The sequence below is a fragment of the Nuphar pumila genome, chromosome 3 (genome assembly GCF_984573655.1).
Source record: "Nuphar pumila chromosome 3, dmNupPumi1.hap1.1, whole genome shotgun sequence".
Taxonomy (NCBI): domain Eukaryota; kingdom Viridiplantae; phylum Streptophyta; class Magnoliopsida; order Nymphaeales; family Nymphaeaceae; genus Nuphar; species Nuphar pumila.
Window position 1 is genome coordinate 35,264,066 of NC_143251.1, and position 22,434 is coordinate 35,286,499.

The 22,434-nt window shown below is 36.7% G+C and overlaps 1 protein-coding gene across 1 annotated transcript in view; it reads right to left on the reverse strand.

Moving 5' to 3' along the window:
• Nucleotides 1–6,642, reverse strand: part of LOC149842561 (dnaJ protein ERDJ2-like) — a 64,889-nt gene extending 58,247 nt beyond the window's left edge. The window contains exon 1 of the mRNA XM_089999285.1: nucleotides 6,506–6,642. The gene's annotated coding sequence lies outside the window, so the exon portion shown is untranslated. The remainder of the gene's footprint in view (nucleotides 1–6,505) is intronic.
• Nucleotides 6,643–22,434: the final 15,792 nt, after the last annotated feature.

Consider the following 22,434-nt stretch of genomic DNA (forward strand, 5'->3'; position numbering starts at 1 on the left):
AATATGTTTTATTATAAGATTTATGGTCTTCATTAATGTTGCATACTTATGTTTTAAATATTTTATGTTGTGTTTATTTAAAACATATTCATGCCATTGGTTATAATCTATTAAGTCATATAATATTATGAATTTTTGTTTATAGATTTATGTCATAACGCAATCCTAGTATTCTCTTTGGGATTTTCTCCACTTTAATAAAGTTTTCCATCTTCCTTTCGTATGTACCCTCATTTGAGAATTTTGTTTGTTGGATCTCTCTTTGAAAGGCCTTTTGATCCTTGTGAATCTTCTTATGAGTATATACTCTTTGAGAAGATTTCATGATTGTTATAAGCTTCTTTTTAATATTGGTTTTTTATGAGATTTTTTAAAATATTACCATCTTTGTGAAAGCTTGAGAGTCTCAAGCATTTTGCTCCTTTTATAAAATACATGCATTATTGCATGTTTGCTATTATTATGCTTTTTGCGTATTTTGTTCAAGTGTTGTGAGAGTGTCTTCGTACACTTCTTTTATAAAGTATTTATGCTTGTATGTGTATTGTCTATTCATAGACATTTTCACATGGTACTCTCTTTTCAATAAAGAGATGATATATATTACCTTCCTTAGAGTTTGTTTTGTCCCTTAGTGGACTTGTGAGATTGTTTCTTTTATCTTTATAAGTGCTTCTGCAATATCTTGTTACATGTTGTCCTAAATTTGCTCATTTAAGATTATTACCATTCTACGTCTTGGTATGCATATAATTGCAATTTATAAAGGCTTGATTTGATTCTTGGATTATTCCAAATCCGTCCTCACACATGACATTGCTTAAATATTTCATGATGTGTTTATTAAGTCTTTTGATAATGATCGTGATTGAACATAATTTCGTATTTATGCAAAATTATTAGAAGGCATATTTTTGTGATTAATTATGTTGGACCTTTGAATCGGCCCTCTTTGTAAAATCACATATTTGGAAAATGATTTCCCCAAGTGTTCATTATGACATTTACTTTTATCCATCACAAGTTATATGTTGCATCAATCCTTTTGTATGGCATTATTGTTATATTAGAGATGATTGTTGAGGTGAGTTAAGGGCACCTTCTGTTATGTCATTTTAGATTGTCCAATTACCATATTAAAGATGGTTGTTGAGGTGAGTTATGGGCACCTTGGGACTCTAGAATGATTTGTTATATGATCTCTAATTATGAGTGTGTCACTCGTTTTCTTTTGGCCATTGATCTTATGGATGCTCTTATTTATATATAAATGTGATGAATATATGGTGTCTTAGAACCTTAAATGTTTTAAGGTATATTTAATTCAAGGGTGTTGGGGATTATTGCCCAACCTTTTATTGCTTATGAATCTTATGAGTGCATTTGCACATTTGTGATTTCGTGTTTTGTGCTTTTGTCCACAAGTGTTCCAAGTGTTCTTGGTATGTGTATGTTCTTACATTTATATCGTTCCATCGATTATAGTATCTTGTTAAAGATACTTTTACATGCTTTTGTGCACAATTGTTCCAAGTGTTCTTGTTGTGCGTATGTGCACATATTTATTTTCAAAATATTGTCCAAGGTTTTATTTATATGTTTGTCATTACAAGTTTTATTGCCTCAAAAGTTTTCTCCTCTTATACATCTTATCTAAGTGTCATCATATGTAGACAAGACATATTATTACACCATTGTGTGTTGGTAGCCCTTTGTTGGCTTTGTTCTTTTGGTCTAGTAGCTGAACACACTTGTCTTGAGTGTTATTATATGTAGACAAGGCACGTTGATTCACACCATGGTGTGTGATTTTAGTCTATATTGGCATTTGTGTCCTTGTTCTAGTCGCTGAGATGTATGCCCATGGTTGGCTTCTTTCACTCATTTCAAGTGTCATTTTATGTAGACAAAAGATGTATTGTGTTTTAGCCCATGGTTGGCTTCTTTCACTCATTTCAAGTGTCATTTTATGTAGACAAAAGATGTATTGTGTTTTAGCCCATGGTTGGCTTGATACTCTTGTTCTAGTAGCTGAACATACTTGGTCTTGAGTGTATTTTTACGTAGACAATAGATGCTTTTGATCCATGTTGACGTGCATTCTCTTGTTCTTATCGTTGATGCACTCATTTCAAGTATTATTACATGTAGACAAGAGGTTCTTTTACACACCGTTGTGTGTGTCATTGGCCTTTAATGGCATTATATTTATGTTCTTGATCTAGTAGCTTACACACTTGATTTGTGGGTTTTGGAGAACTAATGAGGTAGTTGCTTGTAATTGATGAATTATTGTTGAAATTTGTGAAATTTCATTCATATTTTGTCTTTTAAAGATACAAGTGAATCATATCATTAATATGCATATTTTAAAATCAAATTGATTTTTTGGTCACCTTTTATATTTGATATGCAAAATGAGTTTTTGTAATTGCAATCATTTGAGTGAGATGTTCCTAAATGTGTAAGGTTCCCTACTCAAATAACTCTCATTAGTTTGCCTCTTAAATGGACTTAAAACCTTTTAAACTCTTGTGTTTTATACACTCTTTTGAGCATTTCTCTCTTGAAATCGCTTTCAAAGGACTTGCTAAAATCAATAACACTTGTCTTTTTATCTTATCGGTTCATATAATATTACTTGACTAAAGTATGATTGGAGCATGATCATTAATGACTCTTTTAGGTGTTGATTCATTTCATGATATTATATGCATATGCTCATTATGGCCTTTTGGCCCTCATTCAATAAATTATGTGCAACTTATGCCTCTTCGTAGGCTTCTTGTGGTGTCCCTTGTGGACCATTATGTTATTCCTCGTTATGAGGTTATGTTTGTCCAATGTTGGACTTTATGAATGCATTATGCATTCTTGTAATTTGTTTATGCTCCCTCTTCAACATGGTATATGATTATGAAAAATTGGTTTTCTAAAATCATTTTGCATACATAAGTAATTATCTTGTTCCATCAAATCTTGTGCTTCAAATAAAATAATTGTGTTTTTACTATGAATAGAATATCTTTTTGCACCATTACTTTTGGATGAATTATATGATATGGTTTTTGGTTAATTCATCTTATTTGGAATATTTCACTTGATTAAAGTGCAAAGATATTTTTTACTTGGACCTTTTCTTGATTTGTTCCATAGGATCTTGAAGATGAGAGGAAAAGAAGTACATTGGATAGATCATGAAAGGTGCTCATTGTTAAAGGCTTTGGAGGAAGACATTTGCAAATTTCAATGACATTCGGACTGAAGGCTCTTGAAGCCTTGAGATTCTTCCTCTTGCATTCTTCAATCCTTTCGTTCCCCCACGCAAAGTTTGAGGAGGGGTGTTAAAATGTATTATTCAATCTTTGTAATCTTATATATATTTTATATATATAAAGGATGATACATATACATATATATAAGATTATATACGTATATATGCATATGTATCTTCCTAATTATATATATAAAATATATATAAGATTACAAAGATTGAATAATACATTTTAACACCCCCCCTCAAACTTTATAGGTAGTTGCTCACTCCTTACAATATATATATAGGTAGTTGCTCACTCGTTAGGTGCTCAAATGGAAGTTACTCACGCTGAGCGTCCATCACATGGTATGATGGATGCTTAGCATCATTTTGCGCAAAAAGAACTTTTACTGGTGCTATTGACACGTAAAAGTTCTTTTTGCACAAAATGATGTTGAGCATCCATCACGCCACGTGATGGACGCTCAGTGTGAGTGACCTCCGTTTGAGAATGAGTGAGCAGCTCTCTCTCTCTCTCTCTCTCTCTCTCTCTCTCTCTCTCTCTCTCTCTCTCTCTCTCTCTCTCTCTCTCTCTCTTTATATATATATATGTGTGTGTGTGTGTGTGTGTGTGCGCGTGGATGTGCATACGGTATCAAGGAGTTGAATCAAGCAATATCTTATTGCTTATGTTTTTCTAAGTGAATCTAACCTCACTCATATCATCTACATGGTCCATTTGGTGGGGAACAACTTTTGAATCATCGGAATCTGGTGTGTATACAGGATTTTCTAGTGAGCCAAAAATCAACGGCCAGAAATGCACCGAATTTTCATGACTTAAAAAAAGGTATTTTAATGTTGAAAAAACTTGATCCAAGGGTCGATCTCTGACAAATTGACTATGCTGAACACATCTGCAGGGTTGGATTGAGTCAAACAACTTGCACATATGAGTTTCAACTCATTGAAACCGTATGCACAACCACACCAAAGACTTATATATATAGATGTGTGTGTGTGTGCATCTATTTATTTGTTCATTTATTTCAGTTAGTTTTAATGGCACAAAGTTAAGGCCCACTTGGATGGTATGTCTAAAACTTAGATTCATGCTAAGTTAATTCTCAAAACGCTACTATTAATAATATACCTTTGAAACCTAATGTACTGTCTGGATGGCAATTTATCAATTATGAATAACAAATTTCATTCTTGATATCTTTCTTGACAAATTTCATCATCAATAGCATTGCCTAAATAACTGAATAGGCTAAACTATAAGGTGCAAGTCCAGTCTATAATGAAGCAAGGCCAAGTTGGGGCCAGGATTGACACTAAAGCTACTTTAAGATTACAACTTAATTATCTATACTTAGCATCTTATCTTCAGATTCACAAATAACATACCAAACCTCAGTAGGCAAGAGCAACCAAGTTCAACTTATAATTAATAAGCACCAAATATAGTTAGGGTGAACTTAAGACTTGAAATTACTCTGTATTTACAAAACGGAATTTATCAAGTGGCTCCTTCAAGCACCTCACCTAACACAATCAACCCAGCACCGATAGGTAATGAACAACTTCAGGACAAAACTTATCCAAAATACAAAAGAATTTTAATGTTCAAAGCCTTACAGTGAACAGTAATGACCCCCTCTCCCCTCTCAACCCTCTATTTTTGGAGGATTTGTGAAGAGCATTTCTAGAGTTTTAAAGTATGGCAGTTCCACAAACCTATAGAAGGATCAAAATGGTTATGGACATTGAACACTTTCAGGACAAAAAAATTTAATCAGAGAAAGAAACAGTTTTTATCTTCAAAACTTTACAGTGAACCTATGCCACAGGGATATGCTAATCGGGGTTCCATGTCTAGGGAACATGCCATATGGCAGGCTATGGCCTATGGCCCGTGTCTGACAGTTTATAATTTTCTAATTTGTTTTTATTTTATTATTCATAAATATATGTTTTACATATTAAACTATTAAAAATATATTTGTATATTAAATATTTAAACAAATATGTGTCCTCAGGTCCTACTTTTTGCAAAAATTGTGAATTTGTATCTTCAATCTGCATCACATCCATGTCTGTATCTGTGTCCATGTGACAAAAGTGAACATTAAACATCCCCTCTTCCTCTCTCAATCCTCTGGTTTTGGAGGATTTGGCAAGAGCATTTGTTCATCGGAGTTCCAACACATGGCCAGCCAAAGCCAATATAAGGGGACCAAATGGTCATGCTTCTTTGGTTACCGTTTGATGACGCTTACTTTTTTGACAATCATGTATAAAGATGATGAGTTTATCAGATACAACGATGAGCGTCAAAACGAGCAGGGTGATGGCTTTTCGAAGAAATGGGATATGTTGCACTTCAAGGCCTTAATGTTATATTCAGCAAAAAAATGATGAACTTTAGACCTGTGAAACTTTCATACAACACCTAGAAAAAAAAATCATGGACAACACGCCATCTTACGTAATGTTAGGGTTCAGTGTGGGGATCCCGTGATTGAAAACTATGTTCTACAACAACTGTTCCCTTTGATTGATGCAACTTTCCGCTCCCACTTCATTACTAAACCAATTTTGCGACGACCACGCAATGAAGTTGCCAAATATATTCATACGACAGAATGTTTTCTCTTGTAATCATACACCTCATGGTCATCTATACTGTGGAAGCAGTGACGCAGTGACTGCTAGTTGCTAGCTACATTATAAGAACCAAGGCGCCAATGGTTCCGTACGCAGAGACACAAGTGGCATTTCAGAAAAACAATGAAACAATACAAGCACAGCTTTTCGAAAACCGTTCTCTGCCTCCTACCTGTGGCACCATGACACAGTGTAACATTCCAAAAGAGCTAAGCCTAGTCAAGCTTCAATTCATCAAGAGAGGATCGACTCCGCGTAACCCCCGCTTGAAGGTTTAGCAAAAAAACAATGATGGTGACGATCAAAACTCTGATTCAAGCTGTTCAGAGCTTTGATTCAGTTCCATCATTCTTAATTCGCCTCCCTGAACTCCAAATTCACATTTTACATTGCCAATTTACAGATTCCGACGACGAATTCAGCTCAAATCAAACCCTCCAAAGAAATACAGGAAAGCCCAAATCCACAATAGGAATCAACAAAAGAAAAACTGGTAGATCTCAAGGTAAGCTCTCCAACGCAACAGAAAAGAGCAAGAAAGAATCATGGAAAGAGCATCCGCAGCGTCATATTTACCTCGATCTGCGAGTCGCGGGCTAAGGAGATATAGGAGAAGCACGGATTCGTTTAGGAAACACTGAGAGGAACCCCCGACGCCGACGTTTTCTTCTTCACAACCACGACTTCACAGGGGAATTGAGAAGCAACGCTCCGTTTCGGTTTCACAAACTCCTTTCGCTTGTAGAAGGAGGTCATAAATGGATCATGATTGTTGGATCTATATTCAAAATCCGGATCCAAAAACATGACTGCCATGTGCCATCTAAGGGTGTCAACGCGTCTGATCTTCACCCGACCAAAGTGGGTCCAGATCCTGAACTGGATTTGGGGGTGGTGGTACTGGGTCGGGACCTAGGCCCAAGAGACCTATCATAAGAAAAAATGCCACACAATTTACATGTCCAAAATCTTATATAGCCAATTCTATTAGGACATTTTTACCGTTCACATGTGCAAAACTCATCAAGTTTGCACGATATACCACTCTCCTTGTTGAGTTTGTAAACTCCTGCTTAAAAAAAGGTTTGCACATTTTTTTTTGTGGACATCAGGACGAAGTTCGCATAATTATGCATGTGAACATCCTTTTAAACCCAAACCTTAAAACTTTGCAATTGCATACTAATACAAAATTTGCATAAAAAAATCTGGTAAGTTTGGATTGACAAATAACTTATAAAACTTAAAAAATGTTGATGATTTTGTTTTTTATATTATTAAAAAAAATCAATTTATTCAAAAAATACATAAAGCAAGAGATGCAAACATCCTAACTTCATTCATTGAACTGACACATCATAGAAATATTTTAGCCATGTTTTAATGAGGTCTATGTATGGTTGTTGAAAAAAGAATTAATAATGTAATACGATCATGAAAATATTTCTTTTTCAGTTATAACCAAAATTCGATATATTTCTAAATATCAATAACAGTCAAATAAAGCAACTTGACTTTCATATAACTTATAAAAAATTGCTAAAACAAGCTGACATGTACACAAGATATAGGTGGGCTCGACATGCTCGATTGGCATGGGAGCATGATACAGTTTACATGCATTCACTATGACAGCAACTTAACCACCATAGATGCCAGGATAGGATATGAAATTTAATTTTCAATGGATATCTAATCATTAAATCTAAAGCTTTCATAATGATATTTATTAATTGACATGAGATATAAGACAAAATAAAACCATGAAAACAACTATGTGAGGACAAAAACTATCTTAAGATTGTATAAGTATGCATGGGTGTTATCAAGATACATATGTGTGTGTTGCTGACTTGAACAATCGGCAACACAAAGATGCTGAATCGGGTGAGCATATGGCTTACCCGATTACGTGCATAATCTATTAACTGGGAAAAATATTTGCCAGATAAAGAACTTAAAATAATTGAACATGCTTAAATTAAATAAAGATGAGGAAACGTACCTTTCACCTGAAGAAGCGTCGCCGCAGGTTGAAGGAAGAAAACAACACACAAGATAATAATCAACTTACTTCCACCTCAAGTCAATGAATCAGGCTCAAGGTTTTGTATTCAGTCTTGGTTTGGGAGCAAACTGAATGGAGCAGACCTTGAGCTTGCCTTTTGCTCATTTGCACTAAGTTATCCAGAAGGATCTTTTTTATCCTTCTCTTAAAGGTGAGACCCCTATTTATAGTGTTGGAGACCCCTTCTTCCATTAAGAAATGAGTCACAATTGACCTTGTCTCCAACCACACTTTTTAAAAATCAAGCCAAATACTTACTAATTAATTTTAATTAATAAATTAAAACTCTTCTAAAAGAAGGTTGTATTGATTTCAGAGGTACAAAAATAATATCCAATCATTTTGGTTTTTATTAGCACGTCCTAAAAAACTTTATTTGTGAAAACTTGTTTGGAAAATCATAATTTTAACTTAATAAATTTAATTATTACTATATATTAATATAATTCATATTGAAAGACATACTAGATGTTTGGCTTGCACTGGGTGCTCATGTTGGGTACCGCAACAAGTTTTGAAAAAAACCTACTTACCTAGTACAAGGATATGTGAACATCTTTGTACTATCTGGATGATTGCAATTTTGAGGCATTTTTCATAGTTTTTGTTTATATGCTTGCATTCTTACAAATTTTTTGAGAATGTTTTTATTTCATCGAAATTGGAGTTGTATCGAGTCAAAAGTGTGCCTAACAAGTTTTAGGGACATTTTGATCATTTTGAGAGTATATTGGGAGCATTTTTGTTTAGAAGGTCATAGTCATCATACCTAGAGTTGACTCAACTTAATCAACTGTGAGAGAGACATGTTTGGCATTTTTCAGTTTGATTGAGTAGCATGTTCTTGGTTTTTTGTTTGGGAGAGGACAAAAGTGGGTTCAAAGGACCTATTTGGGTTTTCTTTCCCATGCAAGGACAGTTCTGTCCTTGCAGGGTCTGGGCTGTCGCCCAGTCCAGCCAACCCTGCCAACATCAACTGGACCCAGCCATGTGGTTGGGCCCTCTTGGGCTTGGTTTCCTCCTAGTTGAACTAACTAGGTTGGGACATAGTTAGCTCAACTAGGAGCTAATTTGATTTCTAAAAAAAAAATTGTTATAAGAATTCTTAGTTGCCTATGTGTATTTTTTCATATAAAATTTTGTTTATGAATAATGAACTCTTATTGAACCATCTTTTTATATCAGTGAACGTTAATTAAACTGATGGCCCGGAGGTTGTGGCATTAAATGAATAATGAACACTTTTCTTATGATTAAGTAGAGATTAAACTTAGTTTAAAGTTTTTGTGAATGGGCTTTTTCCTTTGGGCTCTTGAATGGATTATTGGTTGATCTTTTGAAATGTGGACCTTAGTAGGTCACGTACATTGTGTTGGGATTTGTGAACTTGAATTTTATGATGTTTTTCAAGATTTCTCGTAGTTTGGATCATGAAAAATGATTTTCTTAAGTGTGAGCCTATTGTAGGATGACAGTGAGGCCTTAGTTGAACATGATGTTTTGGGGCACGTAGATGACCTCATGTGTGCAGTAAAGTGATTGCACAAGCTAGAAAATTAATCTCATAAGTTAAAAGAACTTAGTGTAGCTTATTGGGCAAGGCCCTATGTACCCAAAAGGCACGTTGAGAACTAAAAAAAAAATGAACTTTAATTAAATATAGAACAAGTTATAGAAAGATTGTTGGTTACGCACTGAAAGATGGGGTAACTTGTCACCTTGAGTGACTTTATACTTGTCTTGTGAGCGAGTTTGCACTAATTTTGTGGGATGTGTTGAGTTGACAATGAACTTCTTCTCAACTGATGGTGGTGTGTTATTGTTGTGGGTTAATCTTGGTTACTAGGGTGGACCAATCCCCAACCATGGTAGCTTAGGGGACAAGGGCTTCTTTTTGTTGTAGGTCCCAACTATGTACACTAGTGATAATACACTATGATTTTGTCCGGAGAAAAAAAAACACCTTGACGAAGGGTTGTACCTTAGTGCTGGTGTAACCGAGTTCTCTTAGGATTAATAAAAGATGCAAAATATTAGTATTTGAAAATATACCCCCATGTAGACTGGTCAGCCTATAACGGCCCAAGGCAATGGTGTCTTCGTGAAAACAGTAATTAATATCAAAACAAAATAATTGTATGTGTATCATATAGAAAGCAAAAGAACAATTTAAATGAAGAAAGTATTAAAATATGTTTATGCATCTAGGGTGTGCATGTATTATTGTTTTCCCTCTTGAGTTAGAGGTTGAATCGAATTAGATCCCCCAGGGAGTCAGATATTGGACTTGTGTGGAGTCGTTGATTTGGTTGGAGTGTAGTTTATTTCGCCAACCTATCCATGTTCGCTATCGCGAGATGAGATGTAAAGTTTCCTACTAAGACGTGTTTGGTCTCACTGCTGCTTTCTTTTCTTTTTTCAAGTACCCACAGGTAGGTGTCCTTTGGTGACGATGGATGTGATGGACTCAAGTATCTCTAGAGCTAGATCATTGACCCATTCTAGTATTGGGACTTTTGTGTGTTTGGGACTGTCACTGTGATATATGATTTGGATTTTTTGTAAAATGTACTCATAGTTCACTAGATTTTCTAAATAAAAATTAAAATTGAATTCAATATACAAAATTGTTTTGATTCACTATGTATGGTTTTTCTCATTTTGATTGAGTTTTCTTTCATCTGGTTAAAAAAAAGGACCTAAAATAGATTTTCCTTTCGTTGTGTGCTCATTAAAAAAATGGCTCAAATTTTCTGGTAATTTTCAGTCGCCACAATGTTGTAGCATAATGGAGTTTCCTGAATGGTCGAAGATTCAATCCAAAATCTCAAGATCTGCATCCTGCCAACTGTCGAGCCTTGCTATAGTATGTAGTAGTTTTTTATAGAGATGCTTTGTGATAACTGCTTGTTTGAAGTCGCATGTTTGGACCGTTTGTTTTTATGTTTATATTGTATAGCTTGTAACCTTTGTGGTGAGTAGATTTTGTTTTTGCATTTTCTAGATGCCAAGGTATCTTGCGGATTGGATGAGTCAAAGAGACTTTGTTCTGGAAGTCCTCATGACCCTCACCTAGTCCGTTCAGACATAGTCGCAGTCGTTACAAGGGATGACATACAAGAGGTTCATGGACTTGGATCCCTTTCATTTATAGGAAAATTGGACCTGGTGCAGGTTGAATTTTGGATCCAAGAGATCGAAAGAGTGTTCAAGATCTTGGAAGTGCTCGATGAGATGAAGACCTTGTTTGGGTCTTATCGTTTGATCGAGGATGTCATGAGGTGGTGGAAGACCACCAAGGAGATCCACTTTGGTGGAGTTTCCACCATACTCTAAGAGGAGTTTAGGTTTGCTTTCCAAGACACGTATTTTTCTAAGTACACTAAGGACAAGAAGGGTCAAGAGTTTTTAGAGTTGAGACAGGATAGCTCTGCCTTGGTGGAGTATATAAGAAAATTCTGACACCTAAAGACATATTCCCCAAATATGTTCCCAACAGAGAAGGCTCGAGCGTTGAAGTTTGCTCAGAGGCTCTATGATGAGCTTTGCAGCACTGTCCTTGTGGGGTGACTCCAGACTTTGCTTGAGGCGATAGGGGCGGCGAATATCATTGACGAGGATTGGAGGTCCTCAAAGAAGAGTTAGATCAGAGCAAAAACATTGCCATCTTCATCCGGGTTGAAGAAGGATTCTCATAAGTCCTTTTAGAAGAACTAGAATCAACAGCAGTGGCAAGCCCCGTACCAAAGGTAGCAGCGGTTCAAGAGCCATCCTCAGCAACAGAGACAACAAAGGTAATTTGCTAGAAAATGCTAGAGATGTCAGCGGGACAACCATGTCCCAGGGAGACATATGTGTGCTTCCATTGTGGCCAGAAGTGCCAATATATTAGATTTTGAATGCAAATGTTGGCCTTACCCCAGCCTTTGTAGCAACAACCATTACCGCAACAGATTCAGCATCCGCAAACTCACCGACAACATCAGTCACAACTGACCCAACAACAGAAAAAGATCACAGACCGTGAGTACGCAGCTACTTCTGATAAGGCAAGCCCGAGTCATAAGCTCATCGAAGGTACTTTGGACATTGCCAATTTTTTTGCCCATGTATTGTTTGATTATGGAGCAACACATTTTTTTGTGTCAAAAGAGTTCACTTAGTTGTTGGATATTTTGGCAATCGAGATTGATAGCTATGTGGTGATAGCCACACCATTACGAGAAAAAGTCCTATTGTGTGTTGCATCTTTCGAGAGTTGCTGTTTCGATAGAGGGCCAAGTATTTTTGGCAAACCTTATCCTCCTTGAGATGATGAGTTTTGAAGTCATTATCGAGATGGATGGACCTTGCGAACACTTCGCTAGCTTGGAGTGTCATGGGCATAGGGTCCTGTTGGAGAGAGCTGGTCAACTCATTGTAGAGTTTTGTGTGGTTTGACCTTTCAGTGATGGGAGAGTGATCTCTTCATTGAAGGCTTCAATGTTCATACATTACGGAGGTCAGATGTTCCTCGCTAGCATAGTTACCTTGAACCATGAGGAAGCATAGATCTATGACATAAAGATTGTTCGTGAGTTTGCATACGTATTTTCCAAATACTTGTCAGGATTGTCGCTACCTACACACGTAGAGTTTTCCTTCGATTTGGTCTAGTGCAGCCCCTGTATCCAAAGCGTCATATATCGTATGGTACCAACAGAGTTAGTAGAGCTGAAGAAGAAACTAAAGGAGTTGTTGGAGCAAGGTTTTATTTGGCCAAATGTTTCACTGCAGAGAGCTTTTGTTCTGTTCGTGAAGAAAAAAGATGGTTCTTTGCGATTATACATTGACTATAGGATGCTTAATCAAGTGACGATCAATAACAAGTACCCGTTATCGTGGATCGATGATCTTTTTTATCAGCTCTAGACTACTAAGATCTTCTCTAGATAGACTTGAGGACTGCATATCATCATTTAAGGATCAAGTCAGAGGACATGTTGAATACAATAGTTTGTACTTGATATGGGCATTACGAGTTCTTAGTGATGTCGTTCGGGTTGACGAATGCACCATCCGTTTTCATGGATCTAATGAATCATGTTTTTTGTTCGTACTTGGATTAGTTTGTCATAGTGTTTATTGATGATAAATTGGTGTATTCTAATGATGATGAACAATACAAAACTCATTTTTATATTGTGTTAGAGACACTGCGAGAACATAGGCTTTATGCTAAGTTCTCAAAGTGCGAGTTTTGACTTGATCGTGTGATGTTTTTGGACCACGTTATTTTTAGTAGTGATATCGAGGTGGATCTAGCAAAGGTTAAAGCAGTGATGTTTTGGGACCAACCAAAGAGTGTCGTGAAAGTTTTTAGCTTTTTGGGTTTAGCGGATTACTATAGGTGATTCATTTAGGACTTTGCCAGAATAGCGACCTCGATGTCAAAACTGTTAAGGATGGGAGTCAAGTATGTATGAACTTCGTAGTGTGACAATAGCTTCGGGATTCTCAATGAGAAGCTTATTTTAGCCCTGGTGTTAGCCTTACCCAGTGGTTCAGGAGGCTTCGTTGTTTATAGCGATGCCTCAGGTGTTAGCTTGGGCTGTGTGTTGATGCAACATGGTAGAGTAATTGCTTACGCCTTGAGATAGTTGAGGACCCATGATTATAATTACCCGACACATGATTTGGAGTTAGCTGTAATCATTTTTGTGTTGAAGATGTAGAGGCATTAACTGTGCGGCGAGACTTTTGAGATTTTCTTTGACCATACGAGTCTCAAGTATATCTTTTCGTAGAAAGAGCTGAATTTGAGGTAGAGAAGATGGCTAGAGTTCTTGAAGGGTTACAATTTCTCTATATTGTACCATCCAGAAAAGGTCAATATGGTTGCATATGCGTTGAGCAAGAAGACTTTGATTTTGTGCTTGATTAGTCAGAATTGAGATCTTGTGCAGAGTTTCATCGATTAGCGACTTTTTGTGGAGAGTTCGGGCCATATTTTATGCTTGAATCTGGTCGCCAGGCCAAAGATTCTGGATAAGATCGTTCTTGCCTAGAAAGTGAGTTCTGATTATGGCAAGTTCTCGGCAGAGGCCAACAAGGTCAATTATCTTTTTTTCGTGTAATAGTGATGGTGTTGTTTGTTTCATGCATAAATTATGGGTTCTTAGTGATTCCCCCTTGAGAGAAGAAATTTTGATAGTTGCTCACTGATCGAGGTACTCTATTCATCATGAGTACCAAGATGTTTAAAGATCATTAGAGAAGTTTGTAGTAGAATGGTACGAAGAAGGAAGTAACCAATTTTGTTGTGAGATGTCTCACCTACCAACAGGTAAAGATAAAGCATAAAAGACCTGGAGGTCTTTTACAACCATTGAGATTTCGAGAGTGAAAGTGGAATGATATCACCATGGATTTTGTCGTTAGTCTGCTAAGAACTCATAGAAATAATGACATGATTTGCGTGATTGTGGATAGGTTGATGAAATCAGCTCATTTTTTGCCAATCAATACGAGCAAATCTTTGGAGAGTATGGTATATTTATATATCGATGAGATTGTTTATCTTCGTGGTGTTCCATGGTCCATAGTATTGAATCGTGATCCACATTTCACTTCAAGATTTTAAAAGATTTCAAAGTGCGCTTGGTATGAAGCTAAAATTCAGTACCGCTTTTCATCCTCGTGGTCAATCAAAGAGGATTATTGAGACCTTGGAGGATATATTGCACACCTATGTTTTAGAGTGGTCAGGAGAGTGGGATACGCATGCTAAGCTGACAGAATTTGCATATAACAACAACTATCATGCAAGTATTCAGATGACCCCATATGAGGCTTTGTACAGGAGGTATGTCGATCCCCGAATTATTGGAGTGAAGTTGGTGAGCGAGTCCTAAAGTCGTTAGAGACTATTCAACATTACTCAGATCAGATGCAAATGATTCGTTAGAAGCTGCTGACAATACAGAGCAAGAAGAAGAATTATGCTGACAAGAGGCACATAGATTTGGTTTTTGTGGTTGGAGATAACGTCTTCGTGAAGATCTCTCCCACTCGAAGTGTTTTTCACTTCGGGAGAAAGAAAAAATTTAGCCCTAGATATACATTAGACCTTTCAAGGTGATTGAGAGGATCTGTGTGTCAGCTTAAAATTTGGGAATCCATAGAAAACTAACATTCTCAACCTTAATTCAATTTATTTTTTGAGTGCAAAACCAAAATTTCATTGGTTTAGGGGTTAAAATTGCACTCAAAGTGGGTCTTACTTGAAAGGACAAGTTTTGACCAGACAAGTCACGTTGTTTTGCCTATAACTTTTTATTTTGATGTTGTATTGACCTAATTTTTATCACATTGAAAAGCTAAGACCTTTTAGTTTAAACTCTCTTTTGGACAAAAATCTTAAGGTTGTTGGGTAAAAAAATTCTTGAAAGTAAGACTTGCATTATAAAAGACCCGAAACAGGGCTTTTAAACGAGAACTTTTGCCAAAACTATTTTTGGTCAAAATTGGGGTGTCTACTGTTACCGCTCTTCTCTTCTCTTTTCTTTAATTTTCTTTTTGTTACAAACAAAGAACCTTGATGGAGAACTACAAATTACTTAAAATAAGCTTGTGTTAATTAATGTCAACAAGCCAATTATTGTTCTCTTGGAGTCTGACTCAGCTTCTTTTTCCATCCTACTGATTATTGTAGGCATGCCGAGGATCCAAGTTGCAGTTGTTACAGTGGATAAAAAAATCGTGGCACATCTGAATTCAATCATACTTGAGAACCAAGACGGTGGTGTGGTAAAGAGTGGCTACTAAGGGGTAATTGTCATGGTGAACAGGCTGGTAAGAGGGTCAGAGTGAGGAGTGTCTCTCTCTCCTAGTCAAATTCTATCAATCACCCACAAGGGCTCATCTAGTGGGGCTTGTAAATATCATCAAGTCAGGGACATCACAACTTTGATGCCCACCAGATTGGTAGGAGTCTACCTAACCCCAGCTTGCTTATCAGGTAAAAAAATTCTATCCAACACAAATTTTGCCAAGTGCCTTCTCAATAAAAGTTTCCATGAAATGTCTTCCACTAAAAGAAAGTAAACACAAAATTAATATTTTTAAATACCCTCCAAACTTTTTTGTTTAATTCACCCGCACCCCCAAAAGTTTCAGAGTTTGCAATTTCCCACCGAAGTTTTCATATTGTTTAATCAAAATTTTCCAATAATAAACTGCCATTGGGTATCCTTGGGTTAACACTGACTTATGTTTTGAAGTTACTATCTTACCTCTGCAATAGGTGAGCTTAGCTGCATGTAGAAATTTTTTCTTATAAAATTATTAGTTTTTTTCCTATTCTTAGAAGTCTAAATAATAAAGTAAGTTTGATTGATACACCAATTCTAGAGCTGTCAATGGGTTGGGTTTGTGTTGGATACCTCACCTAATCTGAACCTATAATTAGGCATGTACTTAATTTAAAAATTAACAAACAAAAACAATACTCAAACTCTTGAGTTTCCCCCAACAAGAAACAATATATTAACCACTACACAAAACAACCTGTTAACAATTTTTTGAAAAACATTGATATAAAGAAGTTTAAATTCTAGCAAGCCAATCGACCCATCATTAGTCTGATCCATTGATAGCACAACTGGGTCCGGGTTTGGGAACTTGAAAAACCATATATGTTCGGGTATGGTTCCTCCTAGTGGTGTAACTGGGTCAGGTATAGGGGTGGGTCGGCCCCAGCCCACGAATGGACCGGGCCATTGACTGGGCTGGCCCGGTCAACAGCCCATCAATGACGGAGCCAAAGGCCTGGTTCATGCCAGCCCTTTGGGAAAACCCTGGCCCACGGCCCGCCCGTTAGCCCATGGGCCGGGCATATTATATAATATATAACATAATGCTTATTATTTATATAATGTATTATATATATATTATGTGATATATATTAATAACGGGCTGGACCGGGCCGGCCATGTCGGCCCACAACCCAGCCTGTTTTGGTCCGGGCCGGGCCAGAGGCTCGGTTTGGGCAGAGCCAGGGCCAATTATATTGTCCCAGGCCCGGCCCATGGTGGGCGGGCCGGGCCATCAGGTATACGTGACTCATCTTGATGCCCGAATTTATTATGCCCAGCCCGACAGAATTTTATTAGACCTATGAGTTTGGGTCGGGTCTAACATATAGACTTGTAAAGAAAACAGGTTGGGTCTTGAGTATTGTAAATGAAGATTTAATGGATTATGTACCTGAACCACAGTGACAAATATCGCGAGATTTATGAAAATCTCGCGATAATATCGCGAGAATTTGCCTGAAAGTTTAAAACGGCAATTTCTTGCGAGATTTATGAAAAAATATAAATACTGTGATTTAAATGCGATATTTACGCTTTAAACAGCTATTTATCACGAAAAATGTGTATTTTTATTTTTAAATAATTTTTATTAACATTTTCTTATAAAAAATAAATTTTTTAATTTTTAAATTTTTTTTATTGCCGAGATTTTGGAGAAAAAAATTGGCAGATTTATGAAAAATTTTCGATTTCTTGCGAGTTTTTGAAAAACTAGAAATTGCCGTTTTTTAAATGTTTTGGATTTTAAAAATTATATTGGAGAATAAAATATTTGTCGACTGAGATTCCCCCAAGCTTATCGTTGAATTTGTTTCCCCAAAAACGAATTCCCTTCTATTTCATATCAAGAGCCGAACATGTTAAGACTTGAACCGATCATTCTTGAATCCGTGGGTTTATACTTTCAACCATACCCAGACCCAAACCTGGATTCAAATAAAAATGGGTCAGGTTTGGCCTAGTTCTTAAACACAATTAAAATCGGGTCTATATAAGACCTGACCTGATACATAGTCCAACCCGTTAACCTATATAATAGGTCCACATTTTCTAGCCATACTTGAATCCGGACCTAGACCCGGAGAGAGAGAGAGAGAGAGAGAGAGTGGTTATGACCTGTGCATTAAATGAGGTGGGGAAATTTTCCTAAAAGCTAAGGCCTCTCATGTGAAAAAGATATATGAGTAGCTTGGTCATTTTATTAAATATAGAGTCTAATTTATTTGAGATAATTAAACTGGGCATCATTTGATTAACCCAAGTAGAAATTTTAAAACTTTTTGCGTGTGAATGACAAGTTTGGGGGTACATGAAAATTTTCCTAATAATTAAACATGAGATGAGCATTTATTGTGTCTCATATAAGAACTAATTTTTGTATACTCTCATATTTTTTGCAAGTCAGGCCCTTATGGCTTGTTTAGTAAAAAAGCATGTTCTAAATTGCCCAATGCTATTGTACACACATATTTTAGAGGAGTTGCAAAACTAAATGGTAGATAATGCACCAAAATTTTATAATTTAAAAGTTTTATGTTTACATCAATACCAACTTGATCCAAAGTGTGATTGCTAATAAATGACATTTGTTAGACGCATTTGTGAGGTCAATTTTTTTTTTTTAAAGGCGAGCAGTTATACAACTATACAATTGGGTTTTGAACCTGCAACCTCCCATGGTAACGTGCACTAGCTGCTCCTACCAGACAAGCAGAGCCCCCGTTGGTCATTTGTGAGGTCAGAATGAGCAAACAAAACTGGCACCTATGGTTTTATGCTAAAGAGTACGGTACTGCCGAGAGTAGCTAATATTTTGCCTATAGTTCTCGTTTGATGCCAGAGAAAATAAATCTACATTGCTAACTTCTCATTTTGACGTGGATCCCAACTAGGGGTGGCAATCGGGTCAGGTTGGCGGGTCAGCATACCTCAACACGAACCCGACCCGTTTATTAAACGGGTCGGCTGTGGCAAACATGAACCCGACCCCATTTATTAAACGAGTAACCCAACACGACACGGTTAACCCGTTTAATAAACGGGTCGGGTCGGGTCGGGTCAGGTAAATGGGTTGGCGGGTTAGCGGGCGGGTTGGTGGGTCGGGTTCGGGTAAACGGATTGACGGGCGAGCGGGTTCGGGTAAACGGGTTGACCCACCTGCCTAACCCGTTTATTAAACGGGTTAGCGGGTTGGCATACTGCTAACACGAACCCGACCCGTTTAATAAATGGGTTAGGCGGGTCGACTCGTTTATGACACAAACCCATTTAAGCCAAACCCGAACCCGGCTAAGAAGCGGGTTGGCAGGTCGTGTTAGATTTTGCCACCCCTGATCCTACTACTCTTCCCTCTGGCACTTTTGGGTGTCATAGGGACAAAAGTTAAAAACAATAAAATAAAAAAACTCACGAGAATTTGACTTTTTTTAATCTCACATTTTTATAAGAAAGTAAATAAAAAATATTTTAAAATAAAACCACACGGTTTTCATGATAAATAGCCGATAAAAACATAAATATCGCATTTAAAATATGATATTTATGTCTTTAACGAAAACTCACGATAAATTACCGCTTTTAACTTTTGGATATTTTCTCACGAGATTTTCATAAATCTTAAATCTCGTGAGATTTGCCACTATGTTAAGGCGCTTGAGGGAGAAAATCTTCACAAAAATATGAGGAAGTCAGGGGGCTCTGTTTTTTTATCCCAGCGACCTTTTTTTTTCTTTTTACCATCAAACGTGAGCTAAAAGTGTGAAACATTTGTAGTGTAAGTGGAGATTGCATTGATCATATGCAAAGATGCTCATATAATATAATGATTTTCAGCTTTACAGTGTATAGACACATACGATTTAGGGGTGTCAACCGGTCGGGTTTGGTTGGGACCCAGGTGAAACCAAACTTGAGTCAGATTTTTGAGTATGGTATTGGGTCCGGACCCAGGTCTAATCGGGTCTATTATAAGAGAAATCATACCTGAATCCGATAAGAACTACATGAACCAGACCCGGACAATAGCTGATAAAATAATATTTTTTATCATTTTTATATTGAAAATTTGTGAGTCTTAATCGGAAATCGGGTTGGGCCTGAGTCCGGTATAAAATTTCACAAACTATACCCTTGGTCCATGTATTTATCTGACCTTCGGGTCTGGACCCGAGTCTTAACCAGGTCTTCTTATTTGTCACCGTACCCAGACCCTATAGGGTTTGTTCCGGGTCGGGTATGAGTAAACCCGACCCGCTGACACCCCTACAAATGATGCTCCATATGGTCAAATGGATTTGCACACCGTGTAGACATATTTCCAACCCATAGTTATACAATCGTACCATTGGGTTTCGAACTTGCAGCATCCCAACACAAGGTAACGTGCACGAGCTGGTCCTACCAGACAAGCTGAGCCCCCCTTGGTCTTGTATTCTGTTACTGTAATCTGACCAGCGAATCACATCTGAATGGTTTCGAGGATACCTCATCCTCAGCCATTGTAAACTGATATTATTTCTTAATAAATTATTTTCTATTTCCTTCAAAAAAAATATCATAGTCACAAACCTCGTTCTCGGGATATATTCAACAAAAGAATATTTCGAGATATTTTCAGAAAACAAGTACTTTTTGAATTTATTTTAAAAAAGACTCAACAAATTAAAAAACAAAACATAAACATATTAAAAGAGAGAGAGAGAGAGAGATTGGGCCAGGGAGGTGTGTAAAGCTTGATGAAGCAGGGGATGCTAAATGCATATACAATATATTAGATATCATGCACTTATATTGCACATAGAAGTGTATACACATTATATTAGGTAGTATACATAAAAGATATATATTGCATTTCATTTTTTTTTGGATTGAAATGAAGGCAGACCCTTACCAGTTATACAACTATAACATTGGGTTTTGAACCTGCAACGTCCCAACACAAGGTGACTTGCACTAGCTGCTCCTACCAGACAAGTGAAGCCACACGACGACGTAATTGTATAGAAAAATTCAAGTTTTTTTTTAAAGAAATAATAAATTCATTAAATGATTTGATTAAAAGAGATTAACACAGCTAAAGTAAAGCTATTAAAAAGGTTTCCTTTACAACCCAATTGAAAGAATATTTTATTTATATTTAAAATTTTATTTGCATACCGAAATAAAACCATTCTTTTTATAGCAAAAATCAAAATCATCTTATGAATATTTTATATACAAAAGTTTGGTGAACTATGAATATGGTTTACAAAACATCCCAACAAGGTAATACAATAATAATTCCAAAATACCAGGGTCTCAAAAAAATAGTCCCAAGAATAAAAGAATCCCCAAACCAGCTTCATAGATATCCAAGGTCCTCAACATCCATCACCACCAACATTGTCTACCCGTGAGTACCTGAAAAAGGGGGGGGAATAAGGAGTGAGACTAACATGTCTTAGTAGGAACAAGACCTCCTATCTTGCAATAGCGATACAGATATGTCACTAGCTTAAACAGACTCAAACCAAGTTTGTGGCCCACATGAGTCTCACTCCCGACTCTCAACGAGTTCTAATTCGGATCTACCTCTAACTAAGAGAGAGAACAACACATGCATATTCTAAATGCATGAACATATTTTAATAATCTTTCATTAATGTTTTTTTTTTCTCCCGACATGATGCAATTACTTGTTCTAATATTAATTATTGGTATCCATAGGGGCACTACTGCCAGGGCCGCTATAGACTCACCGATCTAGATATGAGTGTATTTTCAAACACTTGCAATTTACATCTTTTATTAACCATAAGAGAATACGGTTACACCAGCACCAAGAGTGCAAAACCCTTCATCGAGAATTCTTTTTCTTGAAAAAATCATAATGCATTACCGCTAGCATACGTAGCTGGATCTCCTCTTAGGAGTCCTTGTCTCCTAAGCCATTGTGGTTAGGGATTGCTCCACCTTCAGTGACCAAAATAGGGCCTACAAGAACAGCGGTCACCATCATTGAGAATGAATCTATTGATAACTTAGCATCACATAGGGTTGGTGCTAACTCGCTCATTGAGTTGAGTCCATTTACAGGTTACCCAGTCTTTCAGGGTGCAACCTTCAATCTTTGTGCAACTTGTTTCATATTTAATTAACATTCATTATTAGTTTGATTATCCTCATACCCCTTAGGTATATAGGTCTTGCCCAAACAAGTTAAAAGTTCTTTAACTTATGAGATTATCAATTACTTGTGTAAACCCTTAGTTGCATGCTTAGGGTCACCTTCGTATCCCACCAGTATCATGTTTAACTAGGATATACTGTCGACCACAGTAGGCCCAACCTCACTACCATCCACAATAGTCTCGCACTTGGATAATTCATTTCCCCAAGGCTTAAAACAACTACTAAGGGTAAATTCATAAAATAACTTTTTTACAAATCCCACAATATAATGTGTAGTCTTCTCAGACCTACGCTTGTGAATAACTTTACTTAACCTAGTGCTATATTAATCATTTAGCACAAGTTCAATATTCAAATAATGTTACTTGTGATTCTAGTAACCTATATAATGTTCATAAACTAACCATATATAT